A 6,252-nucleotide genomic window follows, 5' to 3' on the forward strand; every position below is an offset into this window, starting at 1 on the left:
CCAGTATAAACCTCGTGTCTTTCTATGTTGCAAGTTCGTCAAGTTCGTCCGCGAGATCTTAGTGAGCTAGGGCGTAGATCGGTGGGAGGAAAAGACTTCGCGCGCACCCTAGTGTTCGAACCTTAAGGGTTTGTCGGAACCCCACATCCGACATGCCTCCAAATGGTGCCCGAGCGCCTCCCTCGTAATGTTGGCAAGGTCTAAGGCCCTCCAAAAGAAATCCCCCGAGCCCTGCCCAAGGAGGGCGCCGGGCACGCCTTCCTATGCGACAAAGGGAGGCGTCCCAGGTGCGGGCGCTTATCCTGATGTGGCGCCACTTGCGGGGCCGTTCTCTTGAGGCCCGGCACGGAGTAACTGCTTATTCTTCTTGGGGATGGCCTCAGGAGGGTACTCACCCTTTCTGTCGGGGTCGTCGATTGCTGCAGCTTGGAAGGCACGCTCGAGGGAGCACACCACGTCTCTTTCTTCGCAGGGGACTATGATGATTCTGCCGCTTCATGGCATCTTGAGGACGTCGTAGCCATGGTGGGTCACCACCATGAACTTAGCCAGGGCTGGATACTCGAGGATGGCATTGTACGGCAGACGGATGTGGGCGACGTCGAAGTCGATGACCTCGGTGCGGTAGTTTTTGCATTGTCCGAAGGTGACTGGGAGGCGGACCTGACCTATCGGGGTGGTGGAGCCGTCGGTCACTCCTGAGAAAGGCTTGGTAGGCTGAAGCTGATCGTAGGGTACTTGAAGGTTGTCGAACAACTCGACAGACAGGACGTTAAGCCCTGCGCCGCCGTCGATGAGAGTCTTGGTGACTTGCACGTTGCTGATGACAGGTGAACAAAGCATCGGGAGAGCGCCAGCGGTGGCCGCGCACTTGAGCTGGTCTGCTAAGCTGAAGGTAATAGCGCACTTGGACCACTTGAGCGGGCGTGTAGCCTTGAGCTTGGGAAGGGTTGCATTCACCTCGCGATCAAACCGCTTGAAGATACGCTGTGAGGCTGGGGCTTGAGCTCCACCCAAGATGTAGGTGATAGCATGCGGCTCCTTGAAGCCCCCAGCCCCCTCGTCTTGGTGGTGGTCATCGTTCCTTCTTGGTGGTGGCGGCAGTGGAGGAAGCCCAACATTGCCCTGAGGACGGTCCTCGCGAGGCTGATCCCTCCAGGAACCTTTGCGAGACTGACCCTGCCAGCGGTCCTCACGAGGTCGGTCGCGCCACTCCTAGCGTGGGCCCCGGTCGTCCCAGCGTCCTCCGCCACGTCCTCCTCCTCGGTCGTCGCCTCAGTCATTGCGCTCGGGGCATCGACCGAAGCGTCCGTCGGGAATGGCCCTGAGCTCTTGACAATCGTTGGTGTTGTGGTTGTGCATGTTGTGGAAGGCGCAGAACGGTCGGCTGCTCTTGGATGACATAGGCTGGTCCCTGTCACGCTTCGTGTTCGGCTCTGCCGCGAGTACGGCCTTTCCCTTGCGCTTCACGTCCTTGGCCTTGGCTTTCTTCTCCTCCAGGTCGGCAGCTGGGAGCTTGAGAAGGGAAAGGCGCCCTTCCTCAGCCCTTGCGCACTTGGTTGCCATGTTGAACAGCTCCAGGGATGTGCACAGCTCCTCGTGGATGGCGAGCTCCTCCTTCATCTTGACGTCGCGGACGCCATCAGAGAACACAGAGATGATGGCCTCATCCGTCACCTTGGGGATCTTGAGATGAACGTTGTTGAAGAACTGGATGTACTTCTGGAGGGTCTCCCTTGGTTGTTGCTTGATGCGGCACAGGTCACCCACGGCCAGAGGGCGGTCGCGAGTGCCCTGGAAGTTGGCGACGAAACGGTCGCGCATCTCATTCCAGGAAGAGATGGAGCCTGGAGGCAGGTTCAGGAGGCACAAGCATGTGCCATCCTTGAGAGCCATGGGAACCGGTTCGCCATGACTTTCTCGTCGCCGTTGGTCGCCTCGATGCTCAGCTTGTAGAGCTGTAGGAACTCTATGGGATCGGGGGTGCCGTCGTAGCACGGAGGAAGGTCTGGCTTGAACTTGCCTGGCCAGGCGACGCTACGCGGCTCGGGGGTGAAAGCGCGGTAGCTCGCGGTGGCCACTGGGACCCTTTGCTGATGCGGAGCCTGGCCTTGACGCCCTCGCACCGCCATCATAGGTGGCGCACGGTCTTGTCATAGCGGCATCAGGAGCGCAGGAGCGTTTTCTTGCGGACGAGGGACTTCTTGGCAGTTTCCTTCTTCACATACTGGCACCCGACACGGTGGATCACGCCGGGGGGGCGCATGCCTTGGCGCCAGGGCACCGTCTTAGGGCATAGGTGGTGGAGGCGCTCCATGAGCCACGTCGCCCGCAGCTGGCGAAGGGCGAGGCAGCGAGAGGGATGACACAGGGGAGCCCCCTGCGGCACTGACAAGCTCGGCGATGCGGTTGAGCCAGTCCTCGTAGAGGTCGTCGATGGGGCGGTGGCACAGGAGTTCGCGCGCCATGCATAGTGCGGCATGCATGTCCATAGGAGCGCGACGTGCGTGAGACGACGAGCCGGCCGGACTCAGCGATGGAGTGGCGGTGCGGCCATCCCACCGCATCGAGGGGTGCAGCGAGGAGGCTTGCTGCTCATTTCCCATCGAGCCGGTGGCGGCGTTGGCGGCAGGCAACGGAGAATGGCGGGGTGGCCCGCCGACGGGAGCCGTCTAAGAAACACGGGCGGCGAGGGCGGCCCGACGCTCAGCGCGAGCTCGGCGAGCGTCTGCCATGGAGGTGACGAAGCGACGGGACGCGGAGCGATGGAAGGACAGCTTCGGCGCTCCCCTACCTAGCGCGCCAAATGTTGGATCTCGGATTTCGGCAAAACCCTCAAGGTTCGCACACTGGGGTGCGCACGAAGATCTCCCCCTACCAACTCATGCCCTCAACCTCACCATGATCTCAAAGGCAAGCTCGACGAACTCGCAACACAAGAGACACAAGATTTATACTGGTTCGGGCCACTGCTACCTCTTGAACACTTGCGTTGGTTTTCCCTTGAAGAGGAAAGGGTGATGCAGCAAAGTAGAGTAACTATTTCCTTCAGTTTTTGAGAACCAAGGTATCAATCGAGTAGGAGGCTGCGCAGAAGTCCCTCGCACCTACACAAACAAATAAATCATCGCAACCAATGCGATAAGGGGTTGTCAATCCCTACACGGTCTACGAGAGTGAGATCTGATAGATATGATAAGATAATATTTTTGTTATTTTTATGATAAAGATGCAAAGTAAAATAAATGGCAAAGGAAATAACTAAGTATTGGAAGATTAATATGATGGAAGATAGACCCGAGGGCCATAGGTTTCACTAGTGGCTTCTCTCAAGAGCATAAGTATTTACGGTGGGTGAACAAATTACTGTTGAGCAATTGATAGAATTGAGCATAGTTATGAGAATATCTAGGTATGATCATGTATATAGGCATCATGTCCGAGACAAGTAGACCGACTCCTGCCTGCATCTACTACTATTACTCCACACATCGACCGCTATCAAGCATGCATCTAGAGTATTAAGTTCAAGAGAACAGAGTAGCGCTTTAAGCAAGATGACATGGTGTAGAGGGATAAACTCATGCAATATGATATAAACCCCATCCTTGTTATCCTCGATGGCAACAATACAATACGTGCTTGCTGCCCCTACTGTCACTGGGAAAGGACACCGCAAGATTGAACCCAAAGCTAAGCACTTCTCCCATTGCAAGAAAGATCAATCTAGTAGGCCAAATCAAACTGATAATTCGAAGAGACTTGCAAAGATAATCAATCATACATAAAAGAATTCAGAGAAGATTCAAATATTGTTCATAGATAAACTTGATCATAAACCCACAATTCATCGGTCTCAACAAACACACCGCAAAAGAAGATTACATCGAATAGATCTCCACAAGAGAGGGGGAGAACTTTGTATTGAGATCCAAAAAGAGGGAAGAAGCCATCTAGCTAATAACTATGGACCCGAAGGTCTGAAGTAAACTACTCACACTTCATAGGAGAGGCTATGGTGTTGATGTAGAAGCCCTCCGTGATCGATGCCCCCTCTGGCAGAGCTCCGGAAAAGGCCCCAAGATGGGATCTCATGGATACAGAAAGTTACCGCGGTGGAATTAGGGTTTTGGCTCTATATCCGGTAGTTTCAGGGTACGTAGGTATATATAGGAGGAAGGAGTACGTCGGTGGAGCAACAGGGGGCCCACGAGGGTGGAGGGCGCGCCTGGGGGGTAGGCGCGCCCCCTACCTCGTGCCTTCCTCGTTGATTGCTTGACGTAGGGTCCAAGTCCTCTGGATCATGTTCGTTCCGAAAATCACGTTCCCGAAGGTTTCATTCCGTTTGATACTCTTTTTCTGCGAAACCCTAAAATAGGCAAAAAAACAGCAATTCTGGGCTGGGCCTCCGGTTAATAGGTTAGTCCCCAAAATAATATAGAAGTGTATAATAAAGCCCGATAATGTCCAAAACAGAATATAATATAGCATGGAACAATCAAAAATTATAGATTCGTTGGAGACATATCAAGCATCCCCAAGCTTAATTCCTGCTCGTCCTCGAGTAGGTAAATGATAAAAACAGAATTTTTGATGTGGAATGCTACTTGGCCTAATTTCAATGTAATTCTTCTTAATTGTGGTATGAATATTCAGATCCAAAAGATTCAAGACAAAATTTCAATATTGACATAGAAATAATAATACTTCAAGCATACTAACTAAGCAATTATGTCTCTTTAAAATAACATGGCCAAAGAAAGTTATCCCTACAAAATCATATAGTCTGGCTATGCTCTATCTTCACCACACAAAGTATTTAATCATGCACAACCCCGATGACAAGCCAAGCAATTGTTTCATACTTTTGGTGTTCTCAAACTTTTTCAATCTTCACGCAATAAATGAGCGTGAGCCATGGACATAGCACTTTAGGTGGAATAGAATGGTGGTTGTGGAGGAGACAAAAAAAGGGAAGATAGTCTCACATCAACTAGGCGTATCAACAAGCTATGGGGATGCCCATCAATAGATATCAATGTGAGTGAGTAGGGATTGCCATGCAACGTATGCACTAGAGCTATAAGTATATGAAAGCTCAACAAAAGGAACTAAGTGGGTGTGCATCCAACTTGCTTGCTCACGAAGACCTAGGGCATTTTGAGGAAGCCCATCACTGGATATACAAGCCAAGTTCTATAATGAAAAATTCCCACTAGTATATGAAAGTGATAACATAGGAGACTCTCTATTATGAAGATCATGGTGCTACTTTGAAGCACAAGTGTGGTAAAAGGATAGTAGCATTGTCCCTTCTCTCTTTTTCTCTCATATTTTTTTTATTTGGGCCTTTTCGTTTTTTATGGCCTCCTTTTTTTATTTGGGCTTCTTTGGCCTCTTTTATTTTTATTTTTTTTCGTCCGGAGTCTCATCCCGACTTGAGGGGGAATCATAGTCTCCATCATCCTTTCCTCACTTGGGACAATGCTCTAAAAATGATGATCATCACACTTTTATTTACTTACAAGTCAACAATTACAACTCAATACTTAGAACAAAATATGACTCTATGTGAATGCCTCCGGCGGTGTACCAGGATATGCAATGAATCAAGAGTGACATGTATGAAAGAGTTATGAACGATGGATTTTCCACAAATACAATGTCAACTACATGATCATGCAAAGCAATATGACAATGATTGAGCATGTCATAGTAAACGGAACAGTGGAAAGTTGCATGGCAATATATCTCGGAATGGCCATGGAGATGCCATGATAGGTAGGTATGGTGGCTGTTTTGAGGAAGGTATATGGTGGGTGTATGATACCGGTGAAAGGTGCGTGGTATTAGAGAGGCTAGCAATGGTGGAAGGAAGAAAAGTGTGTATGATCCATGGACTCAACCTTAGTCATAAAGAACTCATATACTTATTGCGAAAATCTACAAGTTATCAAAGCAAAGTATTACGCGCATGCTCCTAGGGGGATAGATTGGTAGGAAAATACAATCGCTCGTCCCCGACCGCCACTCATAAGGAAGACAATCAATAAATAAATCATGCTCCGACTTCATCACATAATGGTTCACCATACATGCATGCTACGGGAGTCACAAACTTTAACACAAGTATTTATGAAATTCACAACTACTCGACTAGCATGACTCTAATACTACCATCTCCATATCTCAAAACAATTATCAAATATCAAACTTCTCATAGTATTCAACACACTCATAAGAAAATTTTTA

At 50.0% G+C, this 6,252-nt stretch overlaps 1 pseudogene; it reads right to left on the reverse strand.

The window, feature by feature from the left end:
• Positions 1-200: 200 nt before the first annotated feature.
• On the reverse strand, positions 201-1,623 carry LOC147991206 (uncharacterized; annotated as a pseudogene).
• Positions 1,624-6,252: the final 4,629 nt, after the last annotated feature.

Source organism: Triticum urartu, chromosome 1A (assembly GCF_056163025.1).
Source record: "Triticum urartu cultivar PI428250 chromosome 1A, HENAU_Tu73, whole genome shotgun sequence".
In the NCBI taxonomy this organism is placed as follows: Eukaryota; Viridiplantae; Streptophyta; class Magnoliopsida; order Poales; family Poaceae; genus Triticum; species Triticum urartu.